Here is an 11477-nt window from a genome sequence, read left to right as displayed (position 1 = left end):
ACTGTTACATTTCCTCTTCATTCTAGGTTTGAGTGAAGTTGACAAGCAGCAATAGTTCCGTACCTCTGAACCATCGTGCCAACTCCCAAATAAGGTGTCACAGGAATGTGTTAAGTTGCTAAGGATGGCCATGAACTTTCTGGTCTTCCTGACTCCACCTCCCAAGTGCACAGAGGCTTGGTTTTATGAGGTGGTTGGAATCAAACCCAGGGCTTCTTGCATAGCACTCATCACGCTACATCCCTAGCCCATCTGATTTTATTTGCTTGTTCGTTTGCTTTACAATGCTTTAACTTTCCATCTTCTTCTCCCAAGGAAATCCATCCCCAGGAACATTATGGAAAGGACACCCATGTAAACTGCCGCTATGAGGCAGCCTCCCTGGTTTTCAGGTTCCAAGTGACATATTCCTGAACCCATACCTGGTAGCTCACAAGTACAGCTCTGGTGGACCCAGCTCTGTCTCTCCCTCTTCTGGTTTCTGCATGCGTGTACATGGAGTCCACACACACACACACCTACACACATGTTTACACATAAACATAATGTGTTTTTGTTGTTGTTGTTGTTTTTCAAGTCAGGGTTTCTCTGTAGCTTTGGAGTCTGTACTGGAACTCACTCTGTAAACCAGGCAGGTGTCAAACTCACAAGGATCTGTCTGCCTCTGGCTCCCCAAGTGCTGGGATTAAAGGTGTGCGACACCACCACCCAGCTAATAAAAAAATCTTTAAAAATATAATAAAATCGGGCTGGAGAGATGGTTCAATGGTTAAGAGCACTGGCTTCTCTTTCAGAGGCTCCGAGTTCAATCCCAGCAACCACATGGTGACTCACAACCATCTCTAGTGAGATCCTGTGCCCTCTTCTGGTGTATAGTGTATTCATACAGGCAGAACTCTGTATACATAATGTATAAAAATAACAATAAAATCAAAAAAAGCAGCGTGGCTCACGTCTTTACTCCCATTTACTTCCAGCACTTGGGAGGCAGAGACAGGCAGATCTCTGTCAGTTTGAGGCCAGCCTGACAGAGTGAGTTCCAGGACAGTCTTCAAAGCTACACATTGAGACCCTGTCTCAAAAAGAAAAACATAAAAAGAAGCAGCTGAGAATACTTGAGGAAGGTGTGGTTCACAGGACTGATAAAATGACCTTTAGCTCTAGCCCTTACTTAGAAGATTCCTGTGCTTCCTCTGACACTTAGCTACCACCTCCCACTCGGCTTCAGCCTCCCTATAATTATTTCCATTTTCTTTCTTTCTTTTTGTGGGGGCAGGGAGTGAGATAGGGTTTTCTCTGTGTAACAGCCCTGGCTGTCCTGGAACTCGTTTGTAGACCAGGCTGGCTTCAAACTCAATGAGATTCACTTGGCTCTGCCTCCCAAGTGCTGGAATTAAAGGCATGCACCACCACTGCCTGGCAGTATTTCCATTTTTTATATTGTAGTTTCTTTATTTTTTTCCTTTCTTATTTTTCTTTTTTCTTTCTTTTGAGACAGCCTCTCATTCTGTTTCTCAAGGTAACTACCCAATCCCCTGCCTTACCCTCCCTAGTAAGCCTGGTGGGATGGTCTAAATTGTCAGTCCAGTCTTCAGGAGGCTTGGGCAGGAAGATGGAGAAATGGGCTCTATAATGAGACCTTATGAAAGAAAGAAAGACAGAAAGAAAGAAAGAAAGAAAGAAAGAAGAAAAACAAGAGAAAAACCAACACTTTATCATTTGGCTATGGTATTGAATTATTATAAGTTAAATTAAGTAATTGGTAATGGGTGTCACATACTTAAATATTTTGGCATGTTATATTTTGGTGTGTAACAGGAGTGAACAAGGGTCACCTTCCTGGCCATAGTGTATGCTTTAACAGTGTCAGAAAATCCAGTATGTGGGGCACTGGTCAGCATCAGCCCCTTAGACCTGGCGCTTACAGAGCACAATGTAACTACAGAAACAAGCCAGGGAGCTTGGCTGAGTTGTTCAAAGTAGCACATAGCCTAACAAGTCGGAACCTTTGGCAGCTGTGTTCTATGGAGCCACCATGTATGTGGACATGGCTACTCCAGATGGTGACTTGGCAACCTTGATGAGCCCCTGGTCCCCAAGCTAAGGCCTTGTTTGTCCCAGTCGGCTTCCTTCCTCTTCTTTTCTTCCAGCTCTGTTCCCAATACTCCCAAACCACTTCTGTGTTTCTCCTTCCCACAATATCCTCTTGACAGCTCTCAGCTTTAATTTGTTCTGTAACTAAGACACAACTGAGATTGTGCTTAAAAAAGAATTTAAGCCTCTAATCTGTAAAATTACCCTTTCTGTACAAATACGTGTCCATTTATCCTCTGGTTACAGACCAACCAGAGGAGTCCCTGCGTGGGACACACTAGCTGGTGCAAGGGAAGATCTCAAAGAAATAGAGGAATGGGTCATTTACCCAGTGTGATGCTAGAACTACAGGGACATTTGGGTTCAGCAGAGGCCTGTCCAGAGGTGCTCTTAATCTCCGTGAAGTTCCACCTCTGGGAAGGTGCAGCCCTCCCGTGACTTTGGTCACCAGATGCCTCAGGCACATCTTGTATTACTGTGTATGGCAAACGATACATAATAAAGGACTAGAGTCAGGGACCAGTAAGACACGCAAATTAGATTAGAAACCTTGGTATGAGGAAATACTTCGTGTAACTTTCAATAAATGCGTCTTTGTATGGCTCTTTGGGGGTTCAGTTCATCAGAAGAGGCTGGACCTTCCTGCTGCCACAAAGGCCTTAAAATTTTATCTAGGATTGCCTTCTTTCTTTAACTGACCTGCACTGCACAGTGTACCCCAACAGGAAGGCTTCTTTTCCAAGATAAGGGAGTTACAGCGACCAGTTCCTAGAAGAGCTTAAAAATCCCCTTTCCTTCCATCCTCCCTCTCATCTTTGTTCTGGGAAATGAGAAGCAAGCCAATGTATTGCTACTTCAGAAAGAACTGATTGGAAGGCTATGGGTTTCCACTAAACAAAGTGCCCATGCAACTCCGTTCAGTGAGTCCCCAGAAATAACGGGGCCTCTTTTTCTTAAAATTTATTTGATTTTTAAATGTATGTGTATGTGTGAAGACATGCATGCTGGTACCTGTGAGGCTGGAAGGGAAAAGTATAGTCCCTAACTAGAGTTACAGGTGATTTGAGCTACCTTATTTGTGTTCTGGGTCCCCTAAGAGCAGCAAGTGCTCCCTCTTAACAGCTGGACCATCTGTCTCCCTCTCCTCTTGAAAACAGCATGTCACAAGCATGGACCACTGCTCTCGCAGAACAGCAGACTATATTTCCGAGCTGAATTCCATGAGCAAACACAGTCACACGCTGGCCTCTCTGCTCAAGGTGGTGGCTGGCTCCCTTCGGATTGTGCAAGACAGCACTGTGGCTGACCTGTAATGGAAGCAGGTCTGACGCAGGTGGCAGCACAGACAGACTGACCACAGGAATCAAGCTCTTGTCAGAGCACCAGAATTTCACAATGTGCAGGCTAATGACATCACAGGGGGACACATAACAAAGTGTAACTGGCGTTGCTAACATCACAAACACGGAACGTCCCGGATTCCAATGTGTACTTGGTCGGTGAGGAAAAAGAAAACAATGCTTCAGTTGCACAGTTTCAGTGCCCACTACATGGGACTTGGGTCGAGAACTCCCTCAAGTCTTGTTTGGAGTCAGTACAACCAATATTTGAAGTTGAAAAAAGCAAACACAGATTTGGATTTCTGTGAAACTGTGTGAAATGACATGGGAAATTTGCATCAGTGAAGTACTTGTTAGAACAGTGTTTGAAAGGAGGCAATTTCTATTACATATCTTTGGAACCTTTTATGGTATTGCAAAAATGAAGGAAGGCCAGGCGGTGCTGGTGCATGCCTTTAATCCCAGCACTCGGGAGGCAGAGGCAGATGATCTCTGTGAGTTCGAGTTCCAGAACAGGCTCTAAAGCTACAGAGAAACCTGTCTTGGAAAAAAAAAAAAAAAAGAAAGGGAAGAAAGTCAGATCTCATGTATATTTTATGAGCCTTAAACTTACACACTTTTAAAGATAAAAATAATGGGGGGTTGGAAAGATGGCTCAGAGGTTAAGAGCATTGTCTGCTCTTCCAAAGGTTCTGAGTTCAATTCCCAGCAACCACATGGTGGCTCACAACCATCTGTAATGGGGTCTGATGCCCTCTTCTGGCCATCAGGCATACACACAGACAGAATATTGTATACATAATAAATAAATAAATATTTTAAAAGGATAAAAATAATGGCAGCATAATTACCGATGATGCTCATAACTGCTCACCGTTTTGTGAATCATCAATAATAGGAAACATGCCATAACTGAGAGAAATTCCTCTCCTCCTATATTTTAGGAAAAACTTGGCAACACGTGACATAATCCCCAAGCTATGATATAATCATTTTGTCTATGAAAAGCTATCTAGAAGTAGGAAGGGCTGGAGTTGGCTAACAGCTCAGCCAGGTCTGGGTCACATTTTCCATGACAGATTTCCACGGCCCACGGCTGTCTAGTGATTGTGAGACAGCGGGCACAGCTCTGTGTGTAGCAGCCTCACATGCTTTGTCCAAGTCAGGAGGAAACATTCTCACGCGTCTTCTTGTCGGAGGAAAACATCTCTCCTCCCTGACAGTGTTCAGCCAGGCTTCACCTTGGAGTCCACTGGCCCATAACTGGCTTTCATTCCCTCTCTCAACAATAATAATGGTAACAAGAGACTAGAATTACCCATAATTCATGTGGAACAGGGCCCAGGAAACTCCTGAAAAGGACCAGCTAGCAAACCCTGGCGACTTTCCAGGACACGCTATCTCTGCCATGTGTATTTGGCTTTGCCACCAAGAGCCATGGACACTGCAGATAATTAAGTGGGGTTGTTTTTCAACAAGACTTCATTTTTCTTTGCACATGGAAATTTCATCTCATACGAGTAAGATTGCTTCTTTGGTTTGCTGTGATGAAACATGACCAAAAGCAATCCAGCTGCTTTAACAGATTAGAGTCCATGTCTAATTGACAAAAGCAATGACAATATCTAATTTTAAATTCTCACATTATATCATTCTTGCATTTTTCAACTCTTTGAAGCCAAGTTTTTTAAAGCATTTGGAACAGCTGAAGGAGTAGACTTGTCAACCAGGTTTAGTATGAGTGTTTTGCTCCCTTAGAACCGTAGGAGGGGCCCACATTTTCTGCGATTAAAACACCCCTTCTTGAAAAGAGGAGAAAGCAGTGGCTCCCCAAATTTTCTAGCGGCAATCTTCTTCACTCAAAAATTTTTATGTGACCTCAGGTATTTAGGGAGCCAAAATAGATATACAAATCAAACATTCATTTATAATAAACCCTAAATTTGCTTTAAAATAATTCTTTGGTATACATATCTTGTTTGTTTGTTTGTTTGTTTGTTTGAGACAGGGTTTCTCTGTGTAACAGCCCTAGCTGTCCTGGAAGTCACTCTGTAAACCAGGCTAACCTCGAACTCACAGTGATCCACCTGCCTCTGCCTCAAAATGCTAGGATGAGAGGAAAGTGTCTCCACCTCTGGCAAGTTCTCATATCTTTGTCAAGTCATTGAAATAGCCTTTGGTAGGGAGAACTACACCCTCAGTGCGTTCTCATAGCAATTCCACATGGGGAAGAAGTTGCAGAGGCTGGAACTGAATTGTGTTGTGATGGCATGTCCCGTGGACACTTTCTGAGAGTTGGTGATGTCTTCTGAATGTGACGGCAGCGTGGCTCTGAGTCCTGCCTGAATCCCAAGAACCATTTCACAGGCAGGGTTCTGAACTGTGTAAGAGCAAGAAGAAAAAAACTAGCTGAACGATAAGCAGAAGCAAGCAAGCGGCGTGGCTGCATTTGTTTTTCTGTTCTGTTGACCACAGATGTAGTCTGAGCAGCTGTCCTAAATCTCCTGCCTCTGTGACTTGCCCATATGATGGACTATAACCTGAAGCCAAATAAACCCTTTTCTCCCCTAAGCTGCTTTTCGCCATCGTATTTGTCTTAGTTTTATTCTGTGATGTGGTAAAATATTGTTTTAGCTTAAGAGCCTCAATTTCAGAGGTCTCAGTGCATGGTCCTTTAGCTTTGTCCTTTCAGGGCTGTGTGGCACTGAAGCCATCACAACAGGGTAGATTGTAGAGTAAAATAAAGCGCCTCACCTCATGGTGGCCAGAAAGCAATGAGAGAAAACATTCCCTTCAAGATCATACCCCTAGTGGGCTGGAAAGATATCTCAAGAATTAAGAGCATTTATGATTCCTGCAGAGGACCTGAGTTTGATTTCCAGAATCCACGTGGTGGCTCACAACAACCCATAACTCCAGTTTCAGTGGAAACAGTGCCCTCTTCTGGAATCTGCGGGCACCAGGAATGCATGTTTTATGCACAGACATACATGCAAGCAAAATACATAATACCTATACCTATATATATATGTGTGTGTATGTGTGTGTATCACACCCCAATGGACTTAACTTCCTCTCCCTTAGTCCTACTTCCCAAATGGTCCACCATGTCCCAATATACAATCATCTTGGACAAAGAAAACCTTCAACACATATGCCTAGGAAGACATTTGGGATTCAAATCATAGCTAATATTGTAAGATACGGTATGGTGCGAGAGGGACCTTTGTGGTATATCCCATAGCAAGTTGAGACCAAAACAAGGTGGAACGGAATACGCCATGCAGAGAGAGCTTGAGTGTGGAGTTTGAAATAAAGGGAGTGGGGGAGGGAGGGAAGGAAAGGGAAGGGAGGAGAGGATTGGAGAGGGAGGCAGAGGCCTGCTTGCCTATGTGGGGGGGGTGGGAGGGAGAGAATAGGAGGGGGATCGGGAGTGGGCAGAGTTTGTCTCTTAAAGGGACCTTTGCACTGTGTACAGTGGAACTGCTCGCCTTAAGCCAATGGGTGACTGGGCCCAAGAGGCAGAGCCAAGGTATGCCTGGATACTAAAAAATATGGTAGCACATACTTGTAATCTCAGTGTGCCAATATAGGAAAATCTTAGCCAGCTTCAACTACAAAGTGAGACTTTATGACAAAAAGTAGCACAAAACAAAAACCTCTTGAAGGTAGCATCCTCAGGAGGGTGTGAATTGAGGATGCATAAGCCCTGTGTCAGAGGAACCACAAACAGGGTGTGTTTTCCAAGGAATACGCCCTTTTTCGGGGGAGTGGTCTTAATTAAACTCAACAGAAGTTAACTCTCTTTGCTGAGGTACAATGGGCAGTTGAATAAAGGGATAGTTTGGCTTTTCTACGACTATATGAAGAGTCAGGATTCCACGAACACCTTCCTTACACAAAACCCTTCTCCATCCCACCACAGAGCTGGTCTCCCCTGGAAGCCCCTGCTGAAGCCCCGTAGAGCTCTGGTGGCCTGTGCCACTGCCCCTTCTGCGTGTCTGTTCTTCCAAAGCTAAGCTGATCCTCACCAGGCTTGCATGACAAATCATCCCATGCCCTGTCCCGGCCTGCTTTTGCTCATTTCCAAATGACAGGTCTTGAGTGGCAGCCAATGGATGTCAATGGCCCTGGTCTCTAGCCTTCGCCATGTCTACATGGGAGCAAGCAAGGTGGGGTTCTGCTTGCTGCCCTGAAAGTCACTTTAGTGTTAAGAGAGTTCCCCAAAACAGACAAGGAGTTCAAACCATGCTAACCATGCATAGCTAAACCATACTAAACTATAAGCAAACTCTAGACTGGTAAAGGAAATGGACAAGAAAAAAGGCAGGGATCTGTGACATATCAGGGTGCCTCTGTAGATTCCCTAGAGTGTGGCTTGAGCAGATGTCTCAGTGTGACTTGTCTGAAGGCCACTGCAGGGAGCGTGGGATCTAGGGTTACATCACTGAGCAGAAGCCACCTGTCCCTACTCTATGTCCTTGCACAGCTCAGGAGCTGTGGTGTGTCCCTTGGCCTTAGTACACTTTCATCTCTTCTGTCATAAGGAATAGTGGTAGTTTGATAGATGACATCATTGTAGGCTACCAGGATTTACAGAGCTCTCTCTGGCTCCATCTGAGTCCCTCTCCACCTCTATGACCTCTCATCTTGATTTATAGCTGGGGATATCTTCACTGGATTATTCTTTAGCAGCTGTATCCAATTGAGACCCATAGGCTACATGCATCCCAGGAGAGCTATGCACGTGACCCCAAATTTGAAGGTGAAAACATTGTGTCACAGTGGCAAAAGGCTGGATGCCCCCTTACAAGTCTCCTTGCTTAGAAAACAAAAAGCACTCAATTGCTATTCACTGAGCCACATCCACACCGTATGATGATGCTTTTACTCACATTTAACATCAAGACTCTTTTGAATAGGTTAGTTAGTGCTGTGTGAGAAAGAGAGTGAACCAGACTGGCCTGGTGATGGCACACACCTGTCCTCGGAATACAGGAGATGATGTGGCAGAAGGGTTGTATGCACTACCAAGTTAGTCATTAAAAATAAGTTTTATAGACAAATTTATAAGTTCTCAAAAAAGGAATATTCATAAAACAAAATTAGAAGATGAAAAAATTTACTTATAGTTGATCCTATTGTATTAGAAATGGTTGTGAGACTATCATAGAAATCTGTTGTCTCCTTTGGGTTTCCCTTGCCATTATTATTTTTTATCTGTTTGTCTATTTGTTTGTTTATTATTTATTTATTTATTTATTTTGGTTTTTGGAGACAGAGTCTCTCTTTGTAGCTTTGGAGCCTGTCCTGGAACTAGCTCTGGCTGGCCTCAAACTCACAGAGATCTGCCTGCCTCTGCCTCCCAAGTGATGGGATTAAAGGCGTGCGCCAACATCGCCCAGTACATTTTTTTTTGTTTAATAGAAAAATATGTAGGAATCTGTTGAGTGTATTTGCCAATTCTCTCTCTAGAGGACCAAAACTGATATATATGGGGTTTATTAGAGCGGATTACCTGCTGTGGTCTGGCCAGCAGCAGAGAGGGTAGGGATCTGGTTGTTGTTCAATCCACAAGGCTGGATGTCTCAGCAGTCCCAGTCTGGTGCTGGAGTCCCAGGGAAGTCCAGGAAAGCTTCTGCTCTTTATATACAATAGAAATCTGGAGAAGTGGTTGTGCGCCTAGATGTGCTGTTTGCAGAAGCCTATGCATTGCATGCAATGCCTGCAGTTTCTATGAATGCCAGAAGAGGACATTAGACCTCCCTGCCCCCATGAGCTGGAGTTACAAATGGTTGTGAGTTAGAGTCAAACCTGGGTTCTCTGGAAGAGCAGCCAGTGCTGTTAACCACTGAGCCATCGCTCCAGCCCCGCGAAACCCTATTTTAAAATATTATCCGTCTCCTTGCTGTCTACTCTACCTTTATATTTCTGCAGCACTCAGCATTCATCTCCTCAGTTGCCTATTGCTGGCATCAGCACCCCACTGCTGGTGCAGCTGCAGTTGGAAACCAGCAAGAGCGAGGACTTACTGCTTTTAACTGACGTTTCTCTACTTTCGGGCAGCTCTCGGCTGTGTGTAACTGCTTGATTTCCATACAATGGAATGAACTTTCAAGTTCAGACTCTCTCTTGCACTAGTCATGTTTCAAGAGCTCAGTAGCAGCTTATGGATTGTGGTTTGTGGCTTGTGGGCAGGACACACAGGGCAATTTCATCATCTCCATAACTTGTATTAAATCAGCAGCTAGTACACTGTGGCATTCAGGAAACAATGGCAGCCAGTGCTCTTAACCTCTGAGCCATCTCTCCAGTCCTGCAAAGAGATTTTTGTCTGTTGTGGATTTTGTTTTATTTTTGTTGTGGGTTTTTGTTTGTCTGTTTGTTTTTTGCTTTTGTTTGCTTGATTGCTTACTTTGATTTGTTTCCTTATGTGGGGATGGAGGTGGCAGCAATGAGGGAAGGGGGAGGATGGGGACCAGGAGGAAAAGCTCCAAAGAATCAACAAAGAAGTAACTAAGAAAAAAAAAAAGAATACAATGGACAACATAAATTGACCTGATAGCATTGATTTATAATAAAAATATTGCACTATTCAAAAAATGAATTTAAAAGGGGAACTGAAGTGGCCACGGTTTGTTAAATAAAAACTTTTTTGCACAAAAAACATGAAAAAAACCAAAAATGTTGGAAACAATAAGCGCAGACACATGATACAATGAAATTAAGAGTACCCAGTTGAGAGAAAAAAAGGTAGAAAATTTCTCTATTTCTTTAGGATGTGAGGAATGCTTAGTAACACAAAAGATCTTAAACAAAATATGACATTTGCCATGTAAATTTAAGCTGGTACTATTCTGCTCTGTGTCTATATGCTCCTTTTTCTCTAAATGACCAAAGGAAGAGTGGTTTGCTCCTTCTTCTTCCCTACCAACCGTCTTTCCAGATTTCTTTTTAACAGGTAACTTGGGTGTTCCAATTTGTGCCAAGTCAGGTCTGGCCACCCTTCCACAACAAGCCTATGAAAAGAACCAAATTAATCGTGGAAAGCAGGGGGAAAAAGATGTATTTAATGTGCTCACATTGGGAAGGGAGGCCAGAGATCCAGCAAACCTCTCAAGTCCACCGTTGGGGTCCTGAAGTAAGGCCAAAGTTTAAATAGGACCAACAATGTGCACATCAACCAGTCCCTCCCAAGGTGCAGTCATGTTTAGGGATTTAGCAGTCACTGGGGTAAGCATTAGAACGAACAGCTGTTTTCTAGTAGTAATTTGACCTTGAAGAATCCTTATGGAAAAGTGATTGTTTTCTGATCTGTGATTTGCACAATTATTTTACTGAAGGAGCATTGTAAGCACCCCAAGACTTTGGTCACAAGATTCCTCAGGCACACCTGAGGTTCTTGTATTATCGTGTATTGTAACAAAATAAGGAACTAATTATGTATCATGAGGCCCTGTGATGCTTTTTTTGTAAGACATGTAAATTAGATTAGAGACCTTGGTATGAGGAAATACTTTGTGACAATCAATAAATACAAGACATAAGAATACCATTTGGGTGCTGGGGATTGAAGTTAGGACCTCTGGAAGAGCAGCCAATGTGCTTACCCTCTGAGCCATCTCCCCAGCCCCGGCATATCGCTCTTTAATTTGCACTATCATTTGACTCCAAACAAAATCAACTTGCTTATTTTGTAAATTCTGTGGGATCCCATATTTTCAATTCATTGGAAAAGAGGAGAAGAAAGAACTTGGAAACACCTAGCCCAGACCTTGACAGGAAGTTTCCTTAAAAGCCGAGTGCGGGGAGCTCGCCCCGTCACTCATGGGAGGGCGGGACAGGCAGTACGATCAGTTCTCTATGGCCCCCGATCAGTTTTTGTTTAATTGATCATCCGATTCACTCTCTCCGACCCTGGCGGAACCTTGGCGTGGACTACGCCCAGACAGCAGAATCTGAGAGCGAAGAAAGGGCTGGATCAAGGCAGTCAAAGACCCCGGAACACAATTAACAGACCTCTGTGGCCAGCCGGAATCCCAA

This window comes from Microtus oregoni, unplaced genomic scaffold (genome assembly GCF_018167655.1).
Source record: "Microtus oregoni isolate MIOR12 unplaced genomic scaffold, Mior012 000024F_ref0000369, whole genome shotgun sequence".
Taxonomy (NCBI): Eukaryota; Metazoa; Chordata; class Mammalia; order Rodentia; family Cricetidae; genus Microtus; species Microtus oregoni.
The sequence above is the reverse complement of the archived record's forward strand: the minus strand, read 5'-3'. Positions refer to the sequence as shown.